Source organism: Anomaloglossus baeobatrachus, chromosome 2 (assembly GCF_048569485.1).
Source record: "Anomaloglossus baeobatrachus isolate aAnoBae1 chromosome 2, aAnoBae1.hap1, whole genome shotgun sequence".
In the NCBI taxonomy this organism is placed as follows: domain Eukaryota; kingdom Metazoa; phylum Chordata; class Amphibia; order Anura; family Aromobatidae; genus Anomaloglossus; species Anomaloglossus baeobatrachus.
In genome coordinates this window covers 171,264,038-171,278,688 of record NC_134354.1, presented here as the reverse complement: position 1 = coordinate 171,278,688, position 14,651 = coordinate 171,264,038, and positions in this window count along the sequence as shown.

The following is a 14,651-nucleotide window of genomic DNA, read 5'->3' as shown; positions in this document are numbered from 1 at the left end:
ACCAATCATAAAACAAAACAAGGATGCCATGGAGACACCATCACATGTTTCTCAACGCTGGCAGGAAACTAGCCAGGTTTTTCACAGGGAAGGAACAACAATGAGAAGTGCAGTGCTCCCACTAGCCAGTTTACTATTCCACACTGATAAGGGGCAAATACCCCGAAACAGCTGTCTGTGGATGGATACCATGTTTGGCATAGGTGGTATCCTTGTTCTAGTATCACTGTGTGGAGAAACACGTGATGGTGTCTCCGCGGTGTTGGTTGTTGATCTCCCCGAGGTCAACCATCCTTACCTATGTTGCAACCAATCATAGGTGCCAGTGGGGGGGGAAAGCAGTGAATACGAGATGGAATAATGAGCGACCAGCATTTTCAAAAGAGAAGAAGCCGCCAGAGCTTTGTGACAGCTGTGCAGCGCCACACCGGTGATCAGTGAGTATGAGAGAGGGGCTGAGAGAGAGAGACCAACAGACAGAGAGAGATGAGTATGAGAGAGGGAGTGAGAGGGAGAAACCGACAGATAGAGAAAGATTGACCGACATCGACAGACCTCATTCATTTACAGGGTTCTCTGCTACATGCGATAAATGTATTTAGAAAAACGAATGTCACCAGGATGGTCTGTGTGCTGTCCGTGTGACATCTGTTTTTTTTCTCACACCCATAGACTTGCATTGGAGTGACTCGCATGAGAAACTCTAAAAATCGCAGCATGCTGTGATTTTTTTCTCAGTACAATTTGAGCTGAGAAAAAATAGCAGATCAGAGCTGCCTCATTACTTAACATTGGTACGAGTGAAATGCGAGATTTTGTCGCATTGCACTCGTGCGAGTCAATTGCAAGTGTGACGCTGGCCTTAGTGCCATCCTGCTCCTGCAAATTTCATAGACAACACCAAGGCAGTTGCAGACTGCAAACAAAAACATATGCCCTTTTTAATTGTTAAGAAAAACAATTTATGGAGATAAAATAAAAAAGGGTACAGTGGATTGATTCACAAAATCCCAGCAAGCCTAAAGCTTGCTTTACACGTTGCAATTAGTTGTACAATCGCATTTGCGATGTGACACGCCCAGGTTGCATACGGGATCTTACAGTTAGGTCCAGAAATATTTGGACAGTGACACAAGTTTTGTTATTTTAGCTGTTTATAAAAACATGTTCAGAAATACAATTATATATATAATATGGGCTGAAAGTGCACACTCCCAGCTGCAATATGAGAGTTTCCACATCCAAATCGGAGAAAGGGTTTAGGAATCATAGCTCTGTAATGCATATCCTCCTCTTTTTCAAGGGACCAAAAGTAATTGGACAAGGGACTCTAAGGGCTGCAATTAACTCTGAAGGCGTCTCCCTCATTAATCTATAATCAATGAAGTAGTTAAAAGGTCTGGGGTTGATTACAGGTGTGTGGTTTTGCATTTGGAAGCTGTTGCTGTGACCAGACAACATGCGGTCTAAGGAACTCTCAATTGAGGTGAAGCAGAACATCCTGAGGCTGAAAAAAAAGAAAAAATCCATCAGAGAGATAGCAGACATGCTTGGAGTAGCAAAATCAACAGTCGGGTACATTCTGAGAAAAAAGGAATTGACTGGTGAGCTTGGGAACTCAAAAAGGCCTGGGCGTCCACGGATGACAACAGTGGTGGATGATCGCCGCATACTTTCTTTGGTGAAGAAGAACCCATTCCCAACATCAACTGAAGTCCAGAACACTCTCAGTGAAGTAGGTGTATCTGTCTCTAAGTCAACAGTAAAGAGAAGACTCCATGAAAGTAAATACAAAGGGTTCACATCTAGATGCAAACCACTCATCAATTCCAAAAATAGACAGGCCAGAGTTAAATTTGCTGAAAAACACCTCATGAAGCCAGCTCAGTTCTGGAAAAGTATTCTATGGACAGATGAGACAAAGATCAACCTGTACCAGAATGATGGGAAGAAAAAAGTTTGGAGAAGAAAGGGAACGGCACATGATCCAAGGCACACCACATCCTCTGTAAAACATGGTGGAGGCAACGTGATGGCATGGGCATGCATGGCTTTCAATGGCACTGGGTCACTTGTGTTTATTGATGACATAACAGCAGACAAGAGTAGCCGGATGAATTCTGAAGTGTACCGGGATATACTTTCAGCCCAGATTCAGCCAAATGCCGCAAAGTTGATCGGACGGCGCTTCATAGTACAGATGGACAATGACCCCAAGCATACAGCCAAAGCTACCCAGGAGTTCATGAGTGCAAAAAAGTGGAACATTCTGCAATGGCCAAGTCAATCACCAGATCTTAACCCAATTGAGCATGCATTTCACTTGCTCAAATCCAGACTTAAGACGGAAAGACCTACAAACAAGCAAGACCTGAAGGCTGCGGCTGTAAAGGCCTGGCAAAGCATTAAGAAGGAGGAAACTCAGCGTTTGATGATGTCCATGGGTTCCAGACTTAAGGCAGTGACTGCCTCCAAAGGATTCGCAACAAAATATTGAAAATAAAAATATTTTGTTTGGGTTTGGTTTATTTGTCCAATTACTTTTGACCTCCTAAAATGTGGAGTGTTTGTAAAGAAATGTGTACAATTCCTACAATTTCTATCAGATATTTTTGTTCAAACCTTCAAATTAAACGTTACAATCTGCACTTGAATTCTGTTGTAGAGGTTTCATTTCAAATCCAATGTGGTGGCATGCAGAGCCCAACTCGCGAAAATTGTGTCACTGTCCAAATATTTCTGGACCTAACTGTATGAGATCACACGTAGGTCGTTCATTTGCTGTCACACATGCTTTAGTAGTCTATGTTAAATTGATCAATTTTGTGTGCGATCCTTTAGTTCATGTGTTCTGTGACGTATGCATTGGGCACCTTTTTTTTTTTTTTTAATTTATTGACTTGCCAAGCGTGTGTAATGTGTAGGGATGCGTTTTTACTATGTCATCTGCCATTCAGCTCTGCTACATGGCCGCTAACAGCAGACACAGACAGCCATGTAGCAGAGCTGAATGGCAGATGACAGCAGACACAGACAGAACCGCACGATCAGAATGAACTCGGGTGAATTTCACCCAACTTCATTGTCATGCTGCGGCTCTGTCTGTGTCGCGCCCTGTTTAGCGGTCACCTGTGAAGGGCTCACCGGTGACCGCTAATCTCCTAAGTGACTGAAGTTAGCAGCCCTCTCTCATATTCACCAATCCCCGATCCCCGGCACTGCACGGTGTGCACACTGCTCCGGCGGCTTTTACTGTTTTGAAAAAGCCGGCCGCCCATTAAACAATCTCGTATTCCCTGCTTTCCCCGCCCACCGGCGCCTATGATTGGTTACAGTGAGACACGCCCCCACGCTGAGTGACAGGTGTCACACTGCACCCAATCACAGCAGCCGGTGGGCGTGTCTATACTGTGTAGTGAAATAAATAATTAAATAATTAAAAAAAATGGCGTGCGGTCCCCCCCAATTTTAAAACCAGCCAGATAAAGCCATACGGCTGAAGGCTGGTATTCTCAGGATGGGGAGCTCCACGTTATGGGGAGCCCCCCAGCCTAACAATATCAGCCAACAGCCGCCCAGAATTGCCGCCTACATTATATGCGACAGTTCTGGGACTGTACTCGGCTCTTCCCGATTTGCCCTGGTGCGTTGGCAAATCGGGGTAATAAGGAGTTATTGGCAGCCCATAGCTGCCAATAAGTTCTAGATTAATCATGTCAGGCATCTATGAGACACCTTCCATGATTAATCTGTAAATTACAGTAAATAAACACACACACCCGAAAAAAATCCTTTATTAGAAATAAAAAACACAAACATATACCCTGGTTAACCACTTTAATCAGCCTCAAAAAGCCCTCCATGTCCGGCGTAATCCAGGATGCTCCTGCGTCGCTTCCAGCGCTGCTGCATGGAGGTGACCGGAGCTGAAGAATACACCGCCGCTCCGGTCACCTCCACACAGCAACTGAAGACAGCTGCGCGATCGGCTGAGCTGTCACTGAGGTTACCCGCTGTCACTGGATCCAGCGGTGGCCGTGGGTAACCTCAGTGACAGCTCAGCTGATCGCGCTACTCACCGCCGCTCCTCTCACCTGCATGCAGCAACTGAGGTGAGTAGCGCGATCAGCTGAGCTGTCACTGAGGTTACCCGCGGCCACCGCTGGATCCAGTGACAGCGGGTAACCTCACTGACAGCTCAGCTGATCGCACGGCTGTCTTCATTAGCTGCGTGGAGGTGACCGGAGCGGCGGTGTATTCTGCAGCTCCGGTCACCTCCATGCAGCAGCGCTGGAAGCGACGCAGGAGCATCCTGGATTACGCCGGACATGGAGGGCTTTTTGGGGCTGATTAAAGTGGTTAACCAGGGTATATATTTGTGTTTTTTATTTCTAATAAAGAATTTTTTCGGGTGTGTGTGTTTATTTACTGTAATTTACAGATTAATCATGGAAGGTATCTCGGGGAGACGCCTGACATGATTAATCTAGGACTTATTGGCAGCTATGGGCTGCCAATAACTCCTTATTACCCCGATTTGCCAACGCACCAAGGCAAATCGGGAAGAGCCGAGTACAGTCCCAGAACTGTCGCATATAATGTATGCGGCAATTCTGGGCGGCTGTTGGCTGATATTGTTAGGCTGGGGGGCTCCCCATAACGTGGAGCTCCCCATCCTGAGAATACCAGCCTTCAGCCGTATGGCTTTATCTGGCTGGTTTTAAAATTGGGGGGGACCGCACGCCGTTTTTTTTTAATTATTTAATTATTTATTTCACTATACAGTATGGACACGCCCACCGGCTGCTGTGATTGGGTGCAGTGTAACACCTGTCACTCAGCGTGGGGGCGTGTCTCACTGTAACCAATCATAGGCGCCGGTGGGCGGGAATAGCAGGGAATACGAGATTGTTTAATGGGCGGCCGGCTTTTTCAAAACAGTAAAAGCCGCCGGAGCAGTGTGAACGCCGTGCAGCGCCGGGGATCGGGGATCAGTGAGTATATGAGAGAGGGGGATAGACTGACATGGACAGAGAGTGAGGGACAGAGATAGTGACCGACTGACAGAGATTAGTGAATGACAGACATTGTGAGGCGCTTCAGAACGCAACTTTTCAGCTGCGATCTGAAGCGGACCTTTTTTAAGCTGCGGTGCAGAGCGCACACCTGCGCACATAGCATCAGACACCAAAATCGTATGAGGGATGTCACACGTTACAATTGACTAGGTTCGTGCAACAAAATGCTCAATTCTAGACAAAGATGTGTTTGCGATCAACGGTTTTGCGTTCAATCCTGATCGCACGTAGCTGTCACACGCAGATACCTCACAAACGATGCCGGATGTGCGTCACTTACAACTTGACCCCAACGACGGATTGTGAGATATATTGAAGCATGTAAAGTGGGCTTTAGGTTCACCACTAAATTTTGCAGGAGTAGTAAAATATGGAAATGCCCACATGAATGTCCCACATGATTATCAGGCAGTGGCAGGTGTTGAGAAGCTGGTGATAAAACTGCCTTAGGCCTGTTTCACAGATGTTTTTCACTGACGTATTAAAAATGCATATGTCCCTCCATGTGCCATGATTCATGGCACACGTGGGTTGTCCATGTGCAGTCTGTGATCCATGGTCCGTGATACATGATTGCACATGGAGATAAACTCACCTGTCCCCACTCTTGCTGTCCGTGGTGCTGAAGAGTCCCGCGATGCAGCATCTGGCTGCCGCTGTCTGACCTCTTCAGCTGCTTCCAGGTCAGCTGTGCCTGAGTAAATGAATATGCATGACAGTAATTGGCCAGGCAGGAAGCTGGGGAGAGCAGAGGTCAAACACAGCGTCGCTGTGAGGAGTTTAAAAAGCTTTTTATTTTCAATGTCCGTGTTTTTCTGTTACGTGTTTCACGGAATACACCATAGTGTAGCTCCTCACCCTTCGCTCTCTACTTCACAACTCTCTTTTTCCTTTTTTCTGACACTTCTCACCTCCTCTTACCAACTCCCCAAGTGCGCGGTCCTTTTCCCTTCAGGCCCCCCAATGGTGTGTCCGATGGGTAAGGTGTAAAGTTTTCCTAGGGTTTTGACTAGCTCTGATCTTAGCAACACCAAAGAACAGGGATTTGTAACCAAAGAGGATGCGGATACTGTGCAGAAGGGCAGATTGCACAATACCCTGTGACGACCTGATAGGCCAGGGCATCACATTTGCGCAGACCCCTTGATTATAATGGGTCTGCATATGTACGTGATTTTGGTATGTATAAAAACTAGCATATATGTACCAGAATCACTGACGTGTGAAAAAGGCCTTAGTCTAAGCCAGTGAATTACTACAAGCTCACAGATTTGCACAGACTGGACAAAATCCTTTTAGCAGACAGCAAGTTTCACAACCAATCCACACAAATCCTTTGTATCCAATAGCAACAGTGCTAAAGCTACTGCACATTTGCGATCCCTAAACTTAGGATTCGTTATGCTCACCTTATGAACTGGATCCACAAAGTTTCAGGTCTGAGTGGACACACAGATCCCAGGTATTGGTAGAATTTTGGTACAATAAAGCTTTTTAGTTAGATTTTTTTCGACCCATCCAAGACACAAATGGGGCAGACCATGAATCTATGGCGGCTAGAGAAGATTTGAGTACCAGAATAGTTTAAGGCTACCAATGGGGCCAATGGGAGCATAATTTTATTCCTAGATAAGTAATGTATTGGCTAGGCCATTTAAATGGGAATTTAGTTTTTAGGTTTTCTAAAATTGTTTGCTATATGTAAAATATGTAAACCCAGAGCTTCTTATTTTTCTATTTTTATTTTAAAATTGGAAAAAGAGCCAAAAGTGCTAAAAATGTCCAGCACAGTGGGTATCTCTACAAGGGGGTCTGTCAACATGAGGAGGAGGTCATCGGCAAATGGTCTCTTCCTGCAGCAGAAACACCTTTAATATCCGGGTGTTGTCAGATGTGTTGAATGAGGATTTTCATGACCAATATGAACAGTGACAGAGAGAGACGGCAGCCCTGTTAAGTACGATTGCTGATGTTAAACGTGTTGGATAACTTACCGTTTACCCTGACCCGTGCCGCTAGGCAAGTATAAATCTGAAAAATAGCCTCTATGATATGGGCGGAAATCCAAAACGATTCAGTGTTTCATGCATATACAGTCATATGAAAAACTATGGGCACCCCTATTAATGTTAACCTTTTTTATTCATACCAATTTGGGTTTTTGCAACAGCTATTTCCATTTCATATATCTAATAACTGATGGACTGAGTAATATTTCTGGATTTAAATGAGGTTTATTGTACTAGCAGAAAATGTGCAATCCGCATTTAAACAAAATTTGACCGGTGCAAAAGTATGGGCACCTCAACATAAAAGTGACATTAATTTTTTGTAGATCCTCCTTATGCAAAAATAACAGCCTCTAGTCGCTTCCTGTAGCTTAATGAGTTCCTGGATCCTGGATGAAGGTATATTTGACCATTCCTGTTTACAAAACAATTCCAGTTCAGTTAAGTTTGATGGTCGCCGAGCATAAACAGCACACTTCAAATCATCCCACAGATGTTCAATGATCTTCAGGTCTGGGGAATGGGATGGCCATTCCAGAACATTGTAATTGTTCTTCTGAATGAATGCCTGAGTAGATTTGGAGCGGTGTTTTGGATCATTGTCTTGCTGAAATATGCATCCCCTGCGTAACTTCAACTTCGTCACTGATTCTTGCACATTATTGTCAAGAATCTGCTGATACTGAGTTGAATCCATGCGACCATCAACTTTAACAAGATTCCCGGTGCTGGCATTGGCCACACAGCCCCAAAACATGATGGAACCTCCACCAAATTATACTGTGGGTAGCAAGTGCTTTTCTTGGAATGCCGTGGTTTTTTGCCTCCATGCATAACGCCTTTATGTATGACCAAACAACTCAATCTTTGTTTCATCAGTCCACATGACCTTCTTCCAAAATGTAACTGGCTTGTCCAAATGTGCTTTTGCATACCTCAGGCGACTCTGTTTGTGGCGTGCTTGCAGAAACGGCTTCTTTCGCATCACTCTCCCATACAGCTTCTCCTTGTGCAAAGTGCGCTGTATTGTTGACCGATGCACATTGACACCATCTGAAGCAAGATGATGCTGCAGGTCTTTGGAGGTGGTCTGTGGATTGTCCTTAACTGTTCTCACCATTCTTCTTCTCTGACTTTCTGATATTTTTCTTGGCCTGCTACTTCTGGGTGTAAGAAGAACTGTACCTGTGTTCTTCCATTTCCTTACTAGGTTCCTCACATTGGAAACTGACAGTTTAAATCTCTGAGACAACTTTTTGTATCCTTTCCCTAAACAATTATGTTGAATAATCTTTGTTTTCAGATCATTTGAGAGTTGTTTTGAGGAGTCCATGATGCCACACTTCATAGGAGATTCAAATAGGAGAACAACTTGCAAGTGGCCACCTTAAATACCTTTTCTCATAATTGGATATACCTGCCTATGAAGTTCAAAGCTCAATGAGGTTACAAAACCAATTTAGTGCTTTAGTAAGTCAGTAAACAGTAGTTAGGAGTGTTCAAATCAAGAAATTGATAAGGGTGCCCATACTTTTGCACCGGTCAAATTTTGTTTAAATGCGGATTGCACATTTTCTGTTAGTACAATAAACCTAATTTCAATCCAGAAATATTACTGAGTCCATCAGTTATTAGATATATGAAACTGAAATAGCTGTTGCAAGAACCCAAATTGTTATAAAGAAAAAAAATTTACATTAATAGGGGTGCCAAAACTTTTTCCTATGACTGTATAACCAGTCGATCCTGTTGATTACCTTCTATGTATCCGTTCCTAATAATATTAAAGATTTACGGTTGATGAATGTGTAATGCATTAGATGTAATATGTGTATCGAATTTTTTTTCCCTTCTTTCTCTTCACTAAGCCCATCTGTTTAGGAGAAACAACAATGTGCAAAAGTAAAATCGAACGCTGCGCTACAAGGCTAGCGAAAAACTTTAAGTCACTGTTTAGCAATGAAATGGGTCTACAGTTACTGCAGATTTCACGGTCCTTTCCCTCATTATGTATAAGAGAAATGTGTGCTTCTAAAGATTGCTTTAGAAAAGGAGACTATCGCAGCACAATGTTATAGAGTCCAGGGCTGCCACTGAGAATTTCAAGGCCCCATACTGACAACATTTTCTGGCCCCCTTAGACTCCGCCCTAGCTCCACCCCAGCTCTATCCCTCAAACCTCCCAAAGTTTTTTCAAATAAGCTAACATTAAATGAATCAGAAATACACTCTATATATTGTTAATGTGACAAATGACTATTCTAGCTGCAAACATCTGGTTTTAAATGCAACATAGCTACGTAGCTACATAGGTGTAGAGATGCCCATTTCCAACAACCACCACTTCAGTGTTCTAATAGTACATTGTGTTTGCTAACTGTGTTAGTAGTCTAATGGATGTTTAGAAATCTTTTGAAAACCCTTGTGCAAGCATGTTAGCACAGTTGAAAACAGTTTTGCTGATTAGAGAAGCTATAAAACTAACCTTCCTTTGAGCCAGCTGAGAATCTGGAGCATTACATTTGTATGTTCCATTAAACTCTCAAAATGGCCAGAAAAAGAATTGCCAGGAAACTGAAGATTTCCTACAACGGTATGTACTACTCCCTTCAGAGGAAAGCACAAACAGGCTCTAACCAGCGTAGAAAGAGAAGTGGGAGGCCCCTCTGCACAACTGAGCAACAAGACAAGTACATTAGAGTCTCTACTTTGAGAAATCGATGCCTTACAGGTCCTCAACTGGCAGCTTCTTTAAATAATACCTGCAAAACGCCAGTGTCAATGTCTACAGTGAAGAGGCGACTCTGGGATGCTGGCCTTTAGGGCAGAGTGGCAAAGAAAAAGCCATATCTGAGACTGGCTAATAAAAGGAAAAGATTAATATGGGCAAAAGAACAGACTTTGAACAGAGAAAGATTGAAAAAAAAAGTGTTATGGACAGACGAATCGAAGTTTGAGGTGTTTGAATCACACAGAAGAACATTTGTGAGACACAGAACTACTGAAAAGATGCTGGAAGAGTACCTGACGCCATCTGTCAAGCATGGTGGAGGTAATGTGATAGTCTGGGGTTGCTTTGGTGCTGGTAAAAGGGGAGATTTGTACAATGTAAAAGGGATTTGGAATAAGGAAGGCTATCACTCCATGTTGCAACTCCATGCCATACCCTGTAGACAGCGCTTGATTAGAGCCAATTTCATCCTACAACAACACAATATTTTTACAGACTCCTCACTTCTGTGTTTTAGGCAGCCCCCGAATCTAAGAAGCATCATTGTCAGAAGCTTCCTATCCTCTCCAACAACAACAGGAACATTTCCCTGCAACCAGAAAAAATGTAAGACCTGTCCATTTATATTCACAACGGACAAGATAAAGAGTCCCAGATCCCATCAGGACTACAAGATCCCAGGTACCTTCAGCTGCACCACAACTAATTAATTATATGTACCAAATGTCCAACTGGGGGTATGTATGTAGGGGAGACAGGACAACAGCTCAGGACAAGGATGAATTCTCACCACCACACAATTAGAGAAAAAACGATGGATCTATCTGTGGCCAAACATTTTTGTAACCCAGATCACAGCATCATGGACATGAAATTGCTGGTGTTGAAAGGAAATTTCAAGTCCCAGAGAGACAGGAAAGTCTGGGAATACAAACTTATGATGACCTTTGACACATTCAAGGCAAGAATGAATGTGTCACATGGATTTATGTATTTTTACATCAATTAAGAAATGTGCTCCTCAGACCATCTGTGGACATCACAGCCCGGACCAGATACTCCAATCAGAGGACAATAAAACGTTCACACTGCTTATCTTTGAACTGCAGCAATATTTATGGCCACAACTGTTTGCCCCCTTGCCATAGTGATAGTTCTTCTTCACATAACTTGTTAACTTGTCTTCTTTACTGCACTCTTCCTGTGTCCTGTTGTGTTTAAATATGTGACTCTTCAGATTTTGTGTTATACTGAGCCTGATGAAGAGACCTGTGTAGTCTCGAAAGCTTGCTACTATTACCATCTTTTCAGTTACCCATTAAAAGGTATCAACCACTGAGGACTCTCAGTTCTTTTAAACAAACTTGTTTTTATCTCTACTGGCTAAGGCTAAGTTCACACATCCTGTGTTTTCAATCCGTCAGGTCCGTCAGCAACGGATCAGTCATTTTCAAGATGTCAACTGATGCAACTGATGTGTTTTTCACAGGATTCCTTTCACAGGAATCCTGTGAAAAAACCGATCAGTTGCGTCCGTTACATCCGCTGTGCGTCCGTTTTTTGACGGATCAGTCATGATCCGTCTGTGTTTGGGACAGCCCAGTGGGCGTGCCAAGCATGCTGGGCATGCTCAGTAGAGCATGACGGAATCCTGCGCAGGATTCCGTTGTAAGACGGATTACAACGGAATCCTGCACCATAGACATACATTGCAAGTGTGGCGGATGGCGACGGATTCCTGCGCGGCGCGTTAATTTTGACGGCCCGAAAAACGTTACATTCTGCGTTGCTCCCCGTTCAGCGGTCAGTCAAAAACGACGGACCGCGACGCAGCGGATGCAACGCAGGGTCATCAGTCGCAATCCGTCGCTAATATAAGTCTATGGGGAAATACAGGATTCCTGCAAAAAATTTTGCAGGGTACCGTAATTCCCCAAGGCGACGGATTGTGACTGATGCAAAACACAGGATGTGTGAACTTAGCCTAACACGGCACAAAGTTATGTCCCCCATCTTGTATGTACAGTATGACCTCCTCCTGGGTCCATCCTGTTCTATATGTCCCCATCCAGGTTTATTTGTAAGGAATGACACATCAATACATTCCACAGAGCACACTGCTGCAGTCATGTTATATATACAGTATATAGAATGCAAATAGCCTCAGAAAAAAACCCTCTAAATGTTCATATATGTCACACATGGACTAGACCAAGTTTAAGTGTGGATTAGTGTAATTCCAATGCTTAAATGCTGCCGAGGTCAATCTAAGGAGTGCCTTATGGAGAGTGGATACCATTTTTTATATCACTGAAAAACCTGTCATTCCTCAGTGATAATTAGAATAATCAAAAAAGATACAGCATTCCTTTAAGACAGGGGTGGGGAACCTTTTTTCAGCCGGGGGGCCATTTGGAAATTTCTACCAACCTTCGGGGGCCGCACAAAATTATCAATGTGAAAATGACCAGGCTATATTTGGTCAAACAATTAATTAACTTACCCCTACTGTGGCGGCCGGAGCGGCTTCTCTTTGGTGCGGCTGTGATGTTTGGTGGTACTAATCATGTTTCTTCTCACAGCTGCTTTTTCATTTTTGTCTGGGTCTGGAGCACAGTCAACTCTTTGTGATAAGATTGATAAATCATATACATCACATAACAAACGCTGTATATACATCACAGGAGACACTGGAAGCACATATAACATATAGCATACACTGGGACTGCTGTATATACATCACAGGAGACACTGGGGGCACATACATAACACAAGGGGCTGGGGACATGTATATGCCCCGAGCCCCTCCTGTGATGTATATGTCCCCAGTCACTCCTGTGATGTATATGCCCCCAGTCCCTCCTATGATGTATATGCCCCCAGCCTTCCTGTGATGTATGTGCCCCCAGCTCCTCTTGTGATGTATATGCCCCAGCCTCTCTTGCGATGTATGTGCCCCCAGCCCCTCTTGTGATGTATATGCCCCAGCCCCTCCTGTGATGTATGTGCCCCCAGCCCCTCCTGTAATGTATATACCCCCAGCCCCTCCTGTGATGTATGTGCCCCCAGCCCCTTTTGTGATGTATATGCCCCCACCCCTTCTGTGATGTATAAGTCACAGGAGACGCTGGGGACATGCACATCACAAGAGGGGCTGGGAACATGCAGGCACCACACAAGAGTGGCTGGGGCACAGGCGCCACACAAGAGGGGCTGGGGCGTGGGCACATAGCTCAGAGGGCCGGGGGCGGGCACGAAACTCAGAGGGCCGGGGGCAGGCACGTAGCTCAGAGGGCCGGGGGCAGGCACACAGCTCAGAGAGCCAGGGGGCGGGCACGGAGCTCAGAAAGCTGGGGGGCGGGCATGGAGCTCAAAGGGCCGGGGGGCGGGCACGCAGCTCAGAGGGCCGGGGGGCGTGCACGTAGCTCCGAGGGCAGAGGGCGGGCAACACAGTGCACTGAACCCGCCCACAAAGTAAGTCCTCTCTCGCTGGCACTGGCCAGCGGGAGAACGCATTGGTAAGCATAGCAGTACATGTGCGGATTTAAAGGGCCGGTGGCCCACAAGATGGCGGTAGCGGCTCGAGCATTGCCGCTCCTGGGAATCTGCCCGGGGGCCGCATAAAAGGGCATGGCGGGCCGTATATGGCCCGCGGGCTGGAGGTTCCCCACCCCTGCTTTAAGATCTTTATTTATCACAGCAATATATCACAAAACAAGAAAATCAAAATTGAAAAAATGAAATAGAAAAATTCCACAACTTTGACATATATTACTGTTTATTAAACCCAGATGGGAAGACTGGACCCATCTAATATCATGATATGCTATTAGGAAAAATCCTTAAATTTACCTTCCATAATGGGGAATCTAGGGTTTATTAACTCTATTCCTAAGCAAATTAAGTTTTATTTTTAGCACCATTTGTATGGAGTACTACATAGGAGATACTTGAGGTTAATACGTGTACTCACAGAGCATCTCTAGGTGGGTTCAGTTACCGGATAACCTTTGTAAAACACTCTCCAGGTGATACAGAACACCAAATTTACTGTACAGGGTCAATCTGAATAACACACATAATTGCTGGGAATGTGAATTAGCTACAGGCAACAAAATGTATTGCACATATGGTTGGACTACATTTAGAAGAAAGGTTACACATATGTTGACAAAAGTTCAAAAACAAAGATCCTTTAGAGTGGGAGACTACAGAACCTTACTGTCCTTAAAAGTGCCTCAATAATGTAGACCGTAGACACCATATGCAGAATGATTGGAAGAGCTACAAGAGTGGGAATTTAGGTAACACTGTTATTATGAAAAGGTTTGGGCATTTTGGCTGCTGTTGATTATCACAAACAGCCTATCTAAACTTTCCCACCTAACCTATCCCCTCCCTCATAAGGTAGCACATTGTAAAACTATCTTGATCCTTGATGAACACAATAAATACCCAATCCTATGACACATGCCTTTATTTCTGTATCTACACTTGTGGTAAAAATTGTTGGTACCCCCCATTTAATTAAAGAAAAACCCATAATGGTCACATAAATAACTTGAATCTGACAAAAGTAATAATAAATAAAATATCTATGAAAATGAACAAATGAAAGTCAGAGATTGCTTTTCAACTATGCCTCCACATCATTTTTTTTAAAAAATAAATCTCATGAAATAGGCATGGATAAAAATGATTGCACCCCTGAAAATAATGTGACAAAAGGGACATGTTAAATCAAGTTGTGTCCACTAATTAGCATCACAGTTCTCTACAATCTTGTAATCAGTCAGTGGGCCTGTATATAGGGCAACAGATACTCACTATGCT